Genomic DNA, 17,736 nt, shown 5'->3' with positions numbered 1-17,736 from the left:
TTTATACCAGCTCTGTGGAAGAAAGCCAAGACAGCAAGCTTTCCTCAGAAGGCTGCATGCCACAGTACAACTGAGCCAAGGGCCAAAGAGCTGGCGGTGAATCAGCTGCAGATCCTTAGTCAAATGCATTTATTGATCACCTGCTGTGTGTGCTAGGCACAGGAGTTCGGGCTGTGAAGGGGGGGTACAAACAAAATTAGACACAAAGCTACCTCCCCCCAGGAGATGGGAGGGAGGAAGAGAGAAGGGGAGAGAGACTTGTTTTATATAAACACATGGAGAGATGTAGGATACCTGGCTTCTGTAGAGAGAGAAGTTGTGAATCTCAATAGCACAAGCTGCTTAGGGGGATAAGCCTGAGACAAGGGTAGAGGGGTAAGCAGACATGCAGGAAGCAGGGGTGATCTGAAGATAAAGCCTTTAGCACAGGGCTGAGGGGGTAGGGGGCGAGGGGTGGTTTTTGAATCTCAACAGTGGAGTTGTGGCTGGCTCCTCCAAAGTCAAGGAGCTGAGGTCTGGAGTTTCTGGTGTTAGAAGCAGCCTACCACTGTGACATGTTAACTGTGAGGTTTCACATGCAGCCTGCTGCGGTTGAAAGTGTGTGTGGGTTTTCAGAAGGTCTAGCAGCCTTTTCAGCCCTGTGCCTTGTCTTCCTTGTCCTGCCACAGGTCACAGCTGGCTTTTGACTGGGATCATCAAAATGCCTTAGGCTGCAACTCGGCATGACCGGAGGACTCCTGCTTCTGGCTTGTTTCACCACTGGACAGGACAGTGAAGGACAGATTGTAGGAAGCAATCACTCTGCAGTGAATAAGCAAAAGCCTCCCACTTCATAACTAAAGGAGTTAATGTTGGCAATTCCTCTAGGCTCTGCCCAACAGCTACCTAGCAACAGCATAGCTACCTGCCAGGTGCAGCTAACCTGGCATATAAGAACACCTCTCTCTCTCTCTCTCTCTCTCTCTCTCTCTCTCTCTCTCTCTCTCTCTCTCTCTCTCTCCTTTTCTGTCCACTTTCTTTCCCTGCCTTTCCATGACCCTTGCTTCTCTCCCTGGCTCCCTTCCCCCCAAAACGTCCCTTTGTACTAGGCCTATCCAGAATCATGATTCTTCAGGGGAACACCTTGGCCAGGCTCACTGAGGAGCTCCCTCCAGACACATAATTACCTCTGCATTTTATAAAACACAGGAGTATGTATGTATATGTATATATGTATACACACACACACACACACACATGTATAGTATAAGAAAAGGACCTGGCACAGGAGAACCTTTATGAAGTATGTCTCTTTATAGTTCTCTTCCTTTCTTGCTTTCTTCTCCTTTACTTCCTTGTTCTTTTCCACGAGAGTGTTAGTAAAACAAAATTCCTGGATGTTAAAAAAAATTACTTATTTAACTTACAGACTTGGAGGCTAAACATTCAGGAGTAGAGAACCCTATTGCCTAGCTTCTGGTCAACTCTAATGGTAGATGCTGCTTGAAAAGAAACATTTGCCAACATACCACAGAAAGACAGAAGGGAGGTAGGGCCCAGTTTAGTCTTTCATAATAATGCATTGTCATAGGAACAAACTGGGATTCCACAAGAACTTCTCAATGTGTTCCAAGGGCAAGGCCACCAATAATCTAATTACATTACACCAGAGCTTCTAAACCTGTGGGTCTTGACTCCCTTTAGGTATCAATCAACCCTTTCTCAGGGGTGGCATGTCAGTTATCCTGCCTATCAGACATTTACAGTACGACTCATAATCATAGCACAGTTACAGTTGTGAAGTAGCAACCAAAGATAATTTTATGGTGTGGGGACAAGGATCACCACAAGATGAGAAGCTGTAGTAAAGGGTGTCACAATTAGAAACCTTGCCTTGCGTCCCGTCATCTTTAACATCATCATGGTGAGGAACCACTTTCTAAAAAAAAAACAAGCCCTGGGAGGGCACCAGAACCAGGCAGTAGTGTCATCTGGAGAATGCGGAGAGCCTCAAAAGAGTCTTCACCATTGGTCCTGGCCGGCTGCACCTTAACCGGCAGATCTCTCAGTACCTGACTCCAGGCTGCCACACTCAAATCCGCTCTGCAAAGAATAATGCGCCTTGGAATTGTGTCACACAGCAGCACAATGCACCCAAGATTTTCATGCCATACCTGATCTGAGAGTTCCTTTCATACTCCTAAATTCTAGAATAAGCTCAGAAAACCCTCCCTGCCATCACAGCAGAATGCAGATCAAAGCATCACTGTCACAGAAAGAAACTAAACCTATTCAAAACCGAAGTAATCCCAAGGTAACTGGCAGTACTGGGCATTTTAGTGTTAGAATAAAGGAATTTCCTAAGGAGCTTGTGAAGGGAGAGAACAGAAAGATCACTGCTTTCAAAGCTGAACCTCAGTCTGTCAAAGGCAGAGGCAGAGGCAGCTCATTGGTTGGCATAAAACTCCCAATTCCAGAGCGTGCGAGGCCAACTTGGCCCAGAACAGTACAGGATCGGAGCAGTGTAGAGCACAGAGGAAGTCACCTGACACAGGTTCGGGAAGAAAGATGGAAGCAGAGGGAATGCTGGGAATGTGGAAGGTGTGTGAGTTCAGCCTGGAGAAGGGATGGGCTCTTGGCATCATCCTTCTTATTGTGATAGTTTCAAATGTATTTTCTGTAGTTTATACATTAAAAAAAGAAAATGATCTAGAATGCTATTGGCGATAAAAATACTTGTATTATATATTGCAGTAATGTGTGGCATGGCACATTGTTACTGGGCACAGTGACACATATTTTTAAATCAGGCACTCAGGAGACAGAAGCAGGGAGATCTCTGAGTTTAAGGACAGCCTGGTGAACTACATAGCAAGCCCCAGACCTGCAAGGCCTACATAGTGGGACATACCCTATCTTAAAAGTGAAAAGTCTTTACTATAAGACAAAACTTATCGCAGGTGATGAGCTCACTTGGGTTTCTGAGCAGTAGACAGATGGGCCTGAACAAGTACCCACATCCCAAGTGGGTAGAGTAGCGCTGTGTGTTTTGAGTGGAACTTAAGAGAAACTATGCAAATAAAATCATGAATCACCATGCCCAACACCTCGTCTGCAAAGCGTTTATCAACCCAGTTCCAGGGCTCTTTTAAAAGACCTTCCAACTAACAGAAACATCAAGGGCATGATGGTTTTTTTTCTTCAGAAGCTCAGCTGGGCTGGGCTCCCTTCCAGGGTAGAGCAAAGCTGTATGCTGTGACACCTCAGGGCCTGGGGACTGAGGAAGGAGCCTGGGGTGCTGGCAAAGAGAACAAGAAAGCTGAACTTCCCACGTCCACTGTGCAGCTGTGGGCTGTGTAAATCAACAAAGGGGCCAGCGTGACCTCCCTGTGGCAGACCTTGGCAGCTCTACCCTGCCTCTGGGCTAAATCTCACAGCATTCCCAAACCCCTGGAAGTTCACTGTGACAGGGAGGTGACAAACTGCTCCTGCTGTGCCTCCCAGTATGACAGTGACTGAGGCATAAGGCCAACTCTTCCACCCCACTCCCATTCTCACCCCCATCACCCCGCTGGGCGCCTCCAAACTCCTGAAAAACCTGCTGTGCTTTTCACTTAAGAATCTCTCCTAGTGTCAGGTCCAATACTGGCTCTACAATGGGTCCTCAGAATATGCTGGGCCATCTACTTGACATCTGTTATCTCCTTAACTGAGGCTCTGTCCTGTGTTGTACATGCTAATAAAGAGCCTGAAGCTTATTGAGATGAAGGGGGTGGTGGTAAGTTACACAGCCAATTAGCACCAGCTCGGGGATTTACACACACAGACAAGGCAGAGGCAAAATAAACACCATGTTCTTAATCACCACATGGTCTTTCTTCCTGGTTAGAGGTTGGTGAAAAGGGGCCTTTGGACTAAATCTAGCTCCGGTGCCTGCGTCTGCATGGCCTATGAGTGAGGAACATTTTTACATGGTTAGAAAAATTGAAGCAAAAATACTTTGTGACAGATTAAAACCACATGGAATTCTGACATCAGTGTCTCTAAGTCATGCTTCGTGGGAACAAGGTCGACCCTTCTACTTAGTAATATCTATACTCTCATCAGACTGCTATGTTATTGCTGAGAGAGTGTAAGCAAAAAGCTCGGCACCCAAGAAACAATTCACAGAACTTATCAAGCTCAAAGAGAAGGACGGCCAGAAGGTGGATGCCCCAGTCCTTCTTAGAAGGGAGAACAAAACACTCATGGGAGGAAATAATGGGACAAATAGAGGAGCAGGGATTGGAGAAAAGATCATCCAGAGACTGTCTCACTTGGGGATCCATCCCATATGCAGCCACCAAACCCACACACTATTGCTGATGTCAAGTAGTGCTTACTGTCAGGAATCTGATATGAATGCCTCCTCAGAGGCTCTGTCAGAGCCATATTGATACAGACGAGGATGCTTGCAGCTAACCATCAGACTGAACAGGGGACCCCAATGAAGGAGCTAGAGAAAGAACTGAAGAAACTGAAAGGGTCTGCAACCCCATGGCAAGAAGAAAATTATCAACTAACCAAACCCATCACAGCTCTCAGGGACTAACACGCCAACCAATGAGTTTACATGGAGAGAAACCCATGGCTCCAGTTGCAAATGCAGCAGAGTTTAGCATTCTCTGGCACCAATGGTAGGAGAGGCCTTTGGTCCAGCGAAGGCTCGTTTTCCCAGTGTAGGGTAATGCCAAGGCGCTGAGGTGGGAGAGGGAGGTTGGGAGAGGGAGCACCTTCAAGTAGGTAATGGGAAACGGAGGGGGGATAGAATGGGGGGGAGGATAACATCTGAAATGTAAATACAGAGACTATTCAATAAAATTTTAGAGAGAGAGAGAGAGAGAGAGAGAGAGAGAGAGAGAGAGAGAGAGAGAGAGAGAGAGAGAAGCAAAGACTGCAGAGCCTAAGGTATTCATTATACAAACCTTACCCTAAGGTATGTCCAGTTAGTTACCTTAGAGACAGACATACTCACAGGCAGATCTGTTTCTATGCCCAGGAGTGAGGACAAAAAGAAAGACTGGAAACAGCTGAATCTAGGTTAGTCAGAAGCATGCCCAGTCCAAGTGCCAAGGCTGCAGGCTGGCTACACCTGGATGCGGTGAGGCAGACAGCCTGGGTATTTGTCTTGGCTCATCCCACCACTGGCAACAGGGGTAAACTAAGCCTAGCTCTGAAGGTTAGTCAGGATGCCCAATAAGCCACTGATTGATTTGGCCAACCTGCAAGTAGGACAGATCTTGCGGTTGACTAAGTTCTGCAGCTGGTATGGAAATCAGACTTGAGTCAGCAACCTCTCTCCCCAGTGAGCCCTCCCGGTGGAGCAGCTGATGAGTTGCACAACTGAGAGGTTTGAGGATCAGTACCTCTGCCAGAGATGCTGACTGAGGGGCACCATAGCCAGGGGGCAAACAGCAGGAAGGAGAAGGGAGACACAGATGAGAAGGGCCTGGCTGAACTTTCTCCATGGCCAGCCATGACAAACCAGAGGTCCTTGAAGAACAAACAGCAGCCCTGGGATAGGGCTAAAGAGAGAGAAAGAGGCACTCCCTCTCTTTTCCACATTGCTTATGGGCTACTTGACAAATTACCAAGGCAAAGGGACTCTGTCTCCGTACAAATCAGGAGAGAATGGTGACCACACACCACTCTTTGGATGATGTCCCATACTGAATAGCAACCATCATGGCCACTGCGAAGCATTGCAGCTACCTCAAGAACGTGCAGCAATAGGAATAGAGGCAGCATACGCCAGAGCAACTGCTGCATTGAAGTCATAGCTATGAGTTCTCAACCTTGTGTTAACACTACCCCTCTGTCTACAGAAAATCACCCTTCATAATGCCGTGACCCTTGAATACAGTTCCTCATATTGTGGTGACCCCCCAACCGTAAAATTATTTTCAATGCTACTTCATAACTGTAATTTTGCTACTGTTAGGAATCAAGATGTAAATAAATATCTGTATTTTTGGATAGTTTTAAGCCACAACTGTGGAAGGGTTCTAACACTTTTAAAGGGATCTCTACCCATATGTTGAGAACTGTTGCTCTACAACCTTACCTAGTAGCTTAACTTTGTTTCATGTGCTCAGTAAAATCTTCTGGGAATGATGGCAGTTACATCTGCCATCAGCCACGACTAGGTTTGTATGTTTCACGGAAGCAGCAGGAGGGAGAATGGGATAGGGCATTTCTGGAGCTGAAACCAGGAAAAGGGGTAACATTTGAGATGTAAATAAATAGAATATCCAATAAAAAATAAATTAAAAGAACATAAAACAAGTAGCAGTGGCTGAAACGGGTTAATGATTAATTTTCTCTCCTGAGCAGCTCAGAACTAGAAACACAGTTCCACAGTCACAGATGCTGTGTATCTTTCTCCTCGGATGTCCATGGTGTGTGCTTTCCATCCACAGTATGAGTCGTGGAGTATCTGCTGAAGCTCTTCTCAGCTCTTCTATTTTCCAGGTAATGAGAGACTGGAAGAAAGGGGCAAGGGATAAATACCATTTCCTATCCAAGTTAATCCCTGTTAAGGAAATTTCCAAAAAATCTTACCCAGTAACTACAGCTACCTGTTTTTGTTTTTTGTTTTTTTTTAAATGTGTGGTTATATACAAGATACCAATTTTAACAACCCCAAGACTTCTCCTAAAAGGGAGAATGTTAATAGAAAAGCAAAAGCAGACTTGGTTACAAAGGCCCACTCTAACGTTCATGTTGTTCTCCTTGAGCAAGGTACACAGGAGGACATTATAAACCTGCAGACAATCACAGAAGAAAGACTCGCCTACTATGTTTTTTCTTACAATGGCCTTTATAGCCAGTTTCTACTGTTTCTGCCCAGCCCAACCATCTTCTTCTGCGAGCTTTTTTGGAGCTCCAGCTTGAGTTTAGTGTCCCTTTGCTGGACATCCAGATTGTTCTGAGTATATTCTAATCTCACAGTTCTTTTCTAATCTTGAACAACATGTTCATAAAACAAACAGCAGTGGCTATTATGTATATATATTATGTATCAATTATGTCTATGCCTTATCCGTTCCCATCAGACATGTGCTGGGCTTTGCAATTGCTACCTGCCACCTGAGACAATGGCCCCACCAGCCTGTGGCTGGTCTAGATGTCCATACGGTGATACCTGTAAAATGAAATGGCTCAGAAACAGTACAAAAGCAAAATAATTTTATTTCCTATGCCGGTTTTATCTTTTAGTGATAACATATTTGATTTGCTGTGTTAATGACATGCTTAAAATGTATTCCCACATCACTTTTGACACTTAATATATTTGTGTCCCGGGTACCTTGCACTTGTGGCTCACACTGATTTGTGAACTAGCACTGCTATACTGGTGGCTTCTCAAGGGCAAAGGTCAATTTCACTGATATTTGATTTTAGTGTCTGAATGGTATTTGCTAAGCAGTAGTTAGTTTGACAGAAATCCTACATGAGATGAAAATCTTGATGCCAATTGTGACAAAGGTGAGCAAGAGAGAAAGACAACATCAGTAAAGGGTGTCAGCCCAGCAGAATTCAAATAGAGCAATATAAAATCCTAAGTGGAGAAAGCCAGAGAAGAGCCAGGGTATCTATCCTTGCTAACTATAACTGTCATCTTGACATAGAGCCCAGAGTTACCTAAGAGATGAGTTTCAATTAAATGAATGTCTAGGTTTGATTGGCCTGTGAAAATTTCTGAAAAGAGATTGCCTTGATTGGTAATTGACATAGAAAGGACCAGCCTACAGAGGGTAGCATTAATTCCCTCATAAGCAGGAGGGACCAACCTACTGAGGGTAGTATTAATTCCCTGGGCAGATGGCTCTGGACTGTGTAGGAAAGCCACCTCAGTGTAATAGTTCCTTTTCTATCTTATTTTACACCACGACCCTGGCACTTTGCAGAAGGATGAGTTTCCTTAGGGCTTACATTTCCAGAGGGATTGGGGTGCACGGCCATCATGGTGGAGACATGACAACAGGAAGGCGTGGTGACTGGAATGGGTGCTGAGATCTCACATCTCAAATCACAGTAGCAAACAGAGAAGGGGGTAAAGTAGGAGTGGCAGGAGGCCTTGAACCCTCAGAGCATTTCTGGTGATCAAGTATTCAAATTCCTGAGACTGTGATGGGCTTCTCATCCAAGCCACCTCCTTAAATATGAGTCCACGAGTAAGCCAGCAAGGCTATTTCTGTCTGGACTCTGCCTCAGGTTCCTGCTTGGGCTCCTGCTTTCGCTTCCCCCAGTGATGGATTGTAAGCTGATAGTCTAAGCCAAACATTTATTCTTCCTCTAAGCTGCATGGTATTTTTCACAGCAACAGAATGAAGTGGCCAAGCCCAATTTTCTTCCCCTGAAACCAGAGACGGCTCACTACTGACATCGTCAACTTTTGAGGAGAAATACTGGAGACTATGCCGGTAAGATGCTTGGCAGAGACCCTGACATATAATGAATGACCAATAAATGTTAGATCTTTCTTTTATTAGTTTTTATGGGTCTGCTGCGAAAGAGGAACAATTTTTTTTTTAAAGTTGCCAGAAGCCAACCAGCATTAAGTCATTTCCCTGCTGAATATTAAAACGGAATTTATAATCTATGATAACAAAAATTATTCGAGCTGGCAGATGGCACTGTGTCGTCACCCACTTTGCCGCTCGGAGTTGAATGGATTCTACATAAAAATATCATGCAACTCTTTGCTTGTAGCAAAAAATACTTACTTGGAGAGTCACTGTGAGTCTCTGACGTTGAAATGTCCCTGTACTCAGGTTCTGGGCACTAGCCTCTCAGTGCTGGCCTGGTACTAGAGTCTCTGTTTTGGTGGCTTAGAACATCTTTGTCTTACTCTAGCTATACACCTACCGTAGGCCACTTTGGGATTTGGTTCACACTTTCCTCACAGAGCTTTCCCAGGACCCAGGCTAGAAGTGACCTGGCACTGTGGTTGAGGACAAAAAGAAATACTCCTGAAATAGTTTTATGGAGTCTTCTACAGAAAGAGCCACTTTTCATTGGCCAAAGAAAACTGCCTGATTCACACCTGTCTTCAAGGAAGCAGGAAGGAGTAATCCTGGCACTCAGCAGAAGGACCGAAATGGCCACCCATGAATGGTCCTGACTGGTATCCTCTTGATGTTAGAGAGATGACTCAAACCAGTGTCCCAAGATTACACTCTTGGAAATGCTAACAAAATCATCCTATGATCTCATAACAGTAGAGAAAAAAAAAAACTCAAATTTAAATGATATCGTGGCTATTCTGGCTTCGGAAAAAAAAAAAAGCACCAAGATAGTAGATAGTGTTTTAAAACCTTTTCTTAAAACAATTTTTCAGTGAAATAACACACCTAATCATGCCTGTATGGGGTCATTACAGCTCATGGAGCAGAGCCTGTGTTTTAGACAGCACCTGAGCTGTGTGCAACAGAACAAGAAGCGTGAGTCCGGGCCCTCCAACACTAGCTGTGCTCCCAGGGGCTGGTGTGAAAGCAACCACCGAAAGCTCCAGGCCCAAGGACATTTAGCCACAGCATTCGAGTGTTTCTAATCGTGATAACAAAAATAAAATGCTTCATTACAGACTAAAATGAAAACTATTTAAGTGCTCCACTGAGGAGGATGGGCTAGGGAAATGACAGACATGTTCTCATGCGTCTTCAAGGGTGTTTATCAACTGTAATGGGGAAATGAGCTGAGGACTCAGTGTTGACTAAAAGGAGGAGCGTGCAAATGGTGATCAGCAGTATTATTCCAAATGTCTGCAAAGCAAAACAAAAACCAAATCCTGGCTGTGTCAAAATTATTTTTCTCTTAAATGTCAGAATGCAAAAGTGACTTTAAAAAGGAATCTAAACAGACTACTCTTGTCCCCAGTAGAGAGGTTCCGTGAAGTGGCTGTGTGAGCAGAATTAATACCGGGAATCCCTCTATGAGAACTAAGAACTATCATATGCCACATTGGGTAGGTACTCAGAACGCCTACTAGATAAACACACAACGAAATTAATAAAGAGGACAAGGTGGGAAATAAGTTCTGAACTGAGAACATGGAGAAGGGGGAAAAACCATCATCTTTATTTTAATTTTTTAAGAATTTCGTGCAAGAGTACATAGTGTTTATATCAGTTTGCCCATCCTCGTCCCTCCTTCAGCCCCTCCTGTGTTACCTCATTCCCTCTTGAACTAATGACACTGTGTGTGTGTGTGTGTACGTGTGTGTGTGTGTGTGTACAACATACGGAGTCCAATAAGTGCTACCTACATGTGCATGTGTTTAGAGCTGACCAGTAGAGTTAGGAAACCTATTAGGGAGCCCAAGAAACTGTCTTATATAAGATCCCTAAGTCGGAGATATTAGTCATTAGTATGAGAAACGGTGTGAGGCCTATAACAATAGTTAACCAGGGTCAGTTCTGTGTGGTCAGGAAAGTTCTAGCAGTTAAGAACCCACAGGGGGAAAAAAGTCATTCCCTCTTTTCTTGACTTCCCTGCTTCATAAAAACCCAGACTGAAGAAGACAGGCCTCCCCTACATGCCTTCAAGGGTAATTTGAAAAAAAAAATCACTTGAAGGGCAAAGTGTGACTCCTTCTGTCGATGTGTCCTCCATCCATTATTTTGCAAGCTCTAGTGTCTGGTCAGATAAATGTGGGGGAAGTGAGCCAGCTATAGTTCAGCAGCCACATTTCATTTTTCTCTTCATGTTCAGAAGATAAAGCCTATGGAAAGCTCAAAGTCTCTCTAAAATAATGATTCTCAGCCAGGGCTAACTTCACTCCCCATATTTGGTAATCTCTGATGACATTAATCTGTCCCAACTAGGAATAGGATGCTGCTAGCATCTAGGAAGTTTAAAGATGAGGCTCAACAGCCTACAGGACACACAAGAGCTTCCTGCAACAAGACATAACTACCTTGTAGTGCCAGAGTTGCCTAGCCTCAGAAATCCTGGCGTACGTAGTCATGTGGAAATTGGGAGAAGGAAAACTACTGTGTGAACAGAGTGCTGAAACCCCTCCACAGCTATAGGGAAGGACAGAAGCAGGAAGGGCTGCCATTTCTTAAGCTAACACACTGAAAGGAAGCAGCCAGGATGCATGACAGTGACACCGTGCTGAGCAAATGCTCCCTGCAGTCCTGTTTGGATGCCTGGAAACAGAGGTTTACCCTCACCATACCCCACCTTGTGACCGCAGACCTCCAATCTCACAAGCAACCTATGGAGCCCACTCACTACATCTGTAGGCGGTGGGGAAAGGTTGCCTTAGCACACGGACCATTGGAGAAAGTGTTTCGGCTTCTTCATCTTTGTCATACAGAAAAGCTTACCTGTCATACTATTTTTTTTTTTTTTTTGCTGTTAAATAAAGACATTACAAAACCACTTGTTTGGAAAGAGGCTGTGTACTTTGCTTCAGGTCTACTGTGCTATTTCCAGATTGGCCTGAATACATGTCTTCAGCAAGTTACTTCGGGGAAGAAATAATTGATCAATTTCAGACTACCAGGAATAGATTTTAACTCCACTCTTTTTCCAGGATTGGCAGAGAGCACACAGCCCAGGCAAGGCAGGGGACTATAAGTGGACACATAGCAGATTGTTGCATCAATAAGTTCTTTGGGGAGAGTTTCTTCTCTGAAGGGTTCATTTAAGCACATTCTATCTCCATATATTATTAGTGAGCCCGCACGAGCCATTATAGGGTGGCTCAATCTATGAACAGAGTCGACTTGGGAGCCTTACCTGAAAACTATAGGGTAGCTTCTCCCACACAGAGAATGAAATAGTTGCCAAAGGCTCTGGTTTAGTTTTTAAGAATAAGTGCTCAAAAAAATAATAGAGGTGGCCAGGTATGGTGGTGTTATTATTAAAGGTACGTGCCTGTAATCCCAACACTTTGGAGGCTGAAGCAAAGGGGTTATCACAAGTCACCGCAGCTATCTACCACGGACACCAGTGCCACCACCATCACCAACACCACCACCACATCCTCCGCCATCACTACTGAAGTCGCTACCACCACCACTACCAGCACCATAAAGCTATTATGAACAGTAAAAGAAAATGTTTATTACCACCTCTTCATATGGGGTGCGAAGGGCTACAGGATTCAAACACTGCATATGCCAATGTCATATGTATTTAAATTGAGATTCTGCATGTAAGAGAAAGCATTTAGCATCTGAGGCTAAAAAATTACTTGTGCATGTTCCTCCTTTCTTTTTACTCCCCCCCACATAGTTGTCTCCTTCCTATTTTCATGTCTCATTTTATTTTTACTAAATCTAGATTGTATCTATGAGAGAAATATGATGTTTTATCAGAGTGTGGTTTATATTGCTTCTCATGGTGATCTCAACTTCTACTCTTTTTCCTGCTCACAAATGATTCATAATTTTTCATGGCTGTAGAAACTCAACTGTGTAAATATATATATATATACGAAATGATACATGGTCCAAGGTATGCCCCATTAAAAATTATTTTCAATGAAAGCTATGTTTGTAATTTCAACTGTGTGATATTCCCAGTTGCTCATAGACTAAAGATAGATATTTTTGGTGGTTTTCAGCATTTTCCTACTATGAACAGTGATTTAATGGTAGTGTTTTAGAAAGTTGTTATTTTGGCCATTTATGAATATATGTAAAGGTTAATTTCCTTGAGTGAGATCCAAGGACACACACAATTTCTTTTTTGAAGCATCTTGCCAGACTGCCATACACAGATGCTGTGACAACTTCCACCCCATAGATCATCACTAAGATATTATAGTAACTTCTTTTATATGGTTAAATAAGTTTAAACAATATTTTATTGACACATTTCCTTTAGTACTATCTTGTTGCAAGATGTAAGTCTCTTTTCACTTTGAGAGGAGTGTTTTAAAGTGGAAAGGTTGTGTTTATTAGTGCTGGCTGTTTGACTGAGGACAACTCTGTTCTACAAGCTGTTGGTTGGTTGCAACAAGACGTCATTTATACAGACTTCAGGGTTCTGCTACCCAGACACCCTAACCTTCTGCTGTTGCTGCTGCAGAGACAACGGGGCCTTTCTGTGCTGCTACAGAATGCTGCATTGTGCACATAGATGGTTGGCAGAGGGTCAACCTGCCTATCAATGTGATGTGCTTCTTCACAACTGATGGCCTCTATTTTCATGACCTTTCCAAAGATATATAATATTTTTCTTTTATTCTGAAATATTTCAAGTATATAAAGTAGACTCATATAAAGACTTTCATTAATGAAATTTAAATTTTATTTTGTCAAGACATAAGTTATCTCTATTGCTATGTACAATTGTGATTGAATGAGTGTGTATGTGTTTGTGTGTGTGCACGTGCGAATGCATGTCTTTTGTTTGTACATTTTAAAACTAATTATAGACATCACGCCATTGGCTCCATAAATTTCAGTAGAATGTAGATTTTTTATGCACATGTAAAGCAGGAAACAGGGATCATAGAGCATAGTTATTATAACAAATATCAATATACTGTATATTTTTATATCTGATAAAAATAGAAATAATATAAATAAATATAAAAATAAATAAAAAACCCCATCCGGATCAAGGGAACATAGGGTAGCCAAGCTCTAGTGGTAATAAGGGAAGAATACATATTCCTATATAGGTAAGACTTGAACCTAGAATGTTTACCTTTGCTTTCTTGAGTCGTGACCTGAAGTGTAATCTGACAATACTTAATGGCATCCAACTTCTGTCAAATAAATGCAAAGGGCACATAAATATGACTAGAGGTGTGATTTATACCTCAATCAATTAAAATGTAAATAGAACAAGATCCTGCAAAATATAACTTACCTGACATCTAGAAAGTATCTCAAATATTAGAGAAGAGCACAAAGTACACTATTTGAATGCTCACAGAAGAGCAGCCAAGGTGGACTGACTTGGTGCCTACAAAAAGGACAACAACTTCATACCCACTGATATTATATGCACCTTGTTCTTAGAAAACTAGAAACCATAAGAGAACAATATCTAGGAACATTCACCTGTATCTCGGATTTAAGTAATGTACTTAAAAACGATATACAGTTCAAGAAAGAATCCACATATTAAAGAACAAATAACTGAAAAAACAAGCAGGAGAAAAAATATTGTTAGAACAATGTGAAAAAGAAATGGATAGCCATGGTGTGGCTGTAAGAAGAGGAAGAGCTTGAATAAATATTTACGCATCCACATAAAATAGGCAACAAAGAGTTGGTGAACATACAGAAAACAGGAACAGATCACAAGACTCAATAAGGCTGGGATCAGAAAAAGCAGAGAAAAATGAATGAAACCAAAAGTTGGTCCACTGGAAAGATGATAGCATTGAAAACTATCTAGCCAGACAACAGAATCAAGGAGAAGGATAGCAGGCATGCACCTGTAAGACTAGCATACTGGAGGCTGGGAGTCAAGGTCATAAGTTCAAGGGCAGCCTAGGTGACAAAGTGAGCCTCTCAAAACACCAGAAAATAGAGGGAGAGGAGGGGAGGGAATGGGTAAGGGTGGGAAAGGAGGAAGAGAGGGAGGGCGGGAAGGGGGTAAATGAGAGTGAGAACTCTAGGCCAAGTTGTCTGTGCCAGCCAGTTAAGAAAATTTTTTGACTTAAATTCCATAAAATTATCATCTTCCAAAAAAAATCTTTTGTTTGTGAATATAGCCAAATATGCTTCATATGGTCAGAATTATTCTGATGTCTAGACTAGAGAAAGACATTGGGAAAAAAAATACAAAGGAATCCTAAAGAGCATGAACAAAACAATCATATATTGAGGTCTAGCAACCCTAATCCAGCAAAGGGGGTTATATTTTAATATAATAGTATTTAACTAAAAAAGATCTAAATTTATTTTAATATTAAAAAATCAATTCATTGAGTAACTTAGTAGGGTTGCAGTATACCAGAATAATATACAGAAATATAAACTGCTTTTTATTATAGCAATAAATCATTGGAGGGAAAGTCTGTTGGGTGTGGCAGAGACCATTTAGATGATCTCAAAGTCCCTCTGCACAGATGTTTATCAGTTCTACATCACAATGCAAGAAAAGACCCTATAACATCAGTGGTTGGGCCACCCAGTGCTTCCAGGGACTATACTACCAACTAATGAGTATGGAGGGAGGGATCCATGGCTACAGATATATATGTAGCAGAAGATGGTCTTCTCTGACATCAATGGGAGGGGAGACCCTTTTCTCGTGGAGGTTTGATGCTGGAACAGTGGAGTGGGAGAGGGTGGGTGAGAGAGCACCCTCATAAAGGCAAAGGAGTGTGGGAGAGGGCAGATATGGGATAGAGGTTTGTGGAGGGGTAACTGGGAAGTAGGATATTATTTGGGATGTAAAAAAATGGGATGATTAATAAAGAAGAAAGAAAGAATGAAAAAAAGAAAGAAAGAAAGAAGAGAATTTTAACAATAGAGAAGTCTCTGTACATTAAATTGTGATATGACAATATTTTAGAAACTGAAAGAAGACCACGGGTTACTTATAAGAGACAACATGAAGAATACGTATGGTGATAAAAACTATTCAGTGTCTTGATAGTGGGGATGAACACTGAACCTCTATGTACATTAAAACACAGAAACCCAAGAAGTATTCACACATGAGTAGCAGCCAAACTGCACAATCCAGTTATGACTAGTGAATATCATTGTCTAGTTGAGACACTGTACTCTCACTCTACAAAATGTCACTAAGGGCATGTTGATTAAGCGTCTAAAGAATTTCTTCATATTCTTTTTATGCTTGTAAATAAATCTATAAGAATATTAATAGCAGCAAAAATTTAAAAGTAACTGTACTAAAGCTTCTTGGAAAGTAGATATTTCACAGTCTAGGTCTTTGTAAATGTAAAGAACATACATCACTCCATGCTGCAAATGCATTGTATTGGCCAGGGGATGAAGGTAGACTCAGAAGACTGTTCTTCTTTCTAGTTATTCTGGTGTACATTGATTGTGTGATCCAAGGCAAGGCTCTTTGCCTCACTGAGACTACTTTTCAAATCTGTAAAAACTGAGATACATTCTTTTTAATACTCTAGAGTGGTGTGTTAGCCACCTGAACAAAACAATTAAAAGGAAGAAAGCTTAATGTGGGTGCACAGTTTCATAGGTGTCAGTCCTTTGTGTTACGGAGAACAAGATGGAGCCTCATAGCAGCCATGAAGCAGTGGAAAGGAGAGAAAACTGTAACTGCGCTAGCAGCCTCCCCTTCCTCCATCCTTTTCCATAAGTGCATTCACTAAGTAGCTCAAATGTGTGTGGGGGGGGAGCAGGGTTTCACTCATGATCCTCCTGCCCCATGTCTTCTGCTTTGAAATCAATGCAAGGTTCTTTTTCTCCTTCTATCTAATATGCATTCAGTGGTGCTATCTGCTATTAATGATGGGCCTTTGCCACTTAATTCTTAAGAAGCCCTCAAAGACACACTTCTCATATGCTTTTCAAGGACCTAAAGGGCTTCTCGGTCTAATCAAATTGACAGCAAGGATCAAACATCGCAAGGGCACCGCTGTCAACCTGATCTAAGAACACATCTCACTAAGCCAAAGCATCCATCTCACCATGCAAAAAGCATCCTCATCATCCTCTCCAAGTATCCTAAGAGTCCTAACAGTTCTGAAGAGTGTCACATCTCCTCTGAGACTTAAAGACAAATTCTTAGCTCTGAGCACCTGAAGTTTAAAAATATTTGAAGAGGAAACAAGGAGAAGAAGAAGAAGGAAAAAAAAAAAAAAACCCAACCTAAATACTTCCAAGCAAACTCCCATTATAAAAGGCGGGAATAGCATTATAGAAGGAGGGGTCAGACCAAAGTGAGACCAAAATCCCGCATAGTAGTTGTAGCTACATGTTGTAGATCCATGTCTAGCATATGGGGCCTTGTCCTCAGCACTAGAAGACAGCAGGATCCTTAAGAGATGGGGTCCACTGAGAATTTCCCTAATCAAGAGGGGTGTTTTCCAAAAGCAGACAGTGGAGACTGTTGTTAAATAGATTTCTCAGCTCGTGCCCAGACAAACCTAATGCCAACAGAGACACTAAGATTTCTCTATTGTCTTCAGATCTGTACTTGCATAGGTTACTTTCTGGGCACTCAATTCAGTTATATCAGTCAATATACCTTGTTTGTGCCACCAAATGCTGTATGTAGGACTTTAGTTTCTTGGTGTATTCTGATGGCAGCTAGTGGGATGTTTCTAGCATTTTTTTTTCTTTTTTTGGTTCAAAATCATAGTAAATTTTATGAACCAACAGTATCTCATACATCATTTGCTGTGATTCGGTGTTTGGTAGTAGTTCTTATTTTTCTATGACAACCAAGTTTATATTCTTTGAAATATATAAATGTTAGTACTCATATAATTTCTACCAATTAGCATATGCCTTTCTTTCCCTCACTCTTCCATAAGTAATCAGAAATCTGCATTTTCCCCCCTGATTTGATTTAGCATTATCTTTTTGAGATAATGCTTAACTTAACATGATGTCTTCAAGGCCGATCATTGTGTTGCATATTAGTTATTCATTTTTACTAAGTACCGGTTACAACTTCTTTAGTCTTAATTGGGTCACTTTCAAGCCATTTAGAAGGTTTCTATTCCAGGAACAGCGAAGATCCAGGGACACAGGCCTGGTGAGACTGTGCTGAGAGTAGCCAGGGCGCAGAGAGGTCTGG

The 17,736-nt window shown here is 42.2% G+C and overlaps 1 long non-coding RNA gene across 1 annotated transcript in view; it reads left to right on the top strand.

Annotated features, from left to right (window-relative positions):
- Window positions 1-17,736, top strand: part of LOC308417334 — a 178,276-nt gene that overhangs the window by 38,701 nt on the left and 121,839 nt on the right. The window contains exons 2-3 of the long non-coding RNA XR_013974942.1: window positions 6,352-6,489; window positions 8,342-8,444. This is a non-coding gene — a long non-coding RNA (uncharacterized lncRNA). The remainder of the gene's footprint in view (window positions 1-6,351; window positions 6,490-8,341; window positions 8,445-17,736) is intronic.

This window comes from Micromys minutus (assembly GCF_963924665.1).
Source record: "Micromys minutus genome assembly, chromosome: 2".
Classification (NCBI taxonomy): Eukaryota; Metazoa; Chordata; class Mammalia; order Rodentia; family Muridae; genus Micromys; species Micromys minutus.
The sequence above is the reverse complement of the archived record's forward strand: the minus strand, read 5'-3'. Positions and strand labels throughout refer to the sequence as shown.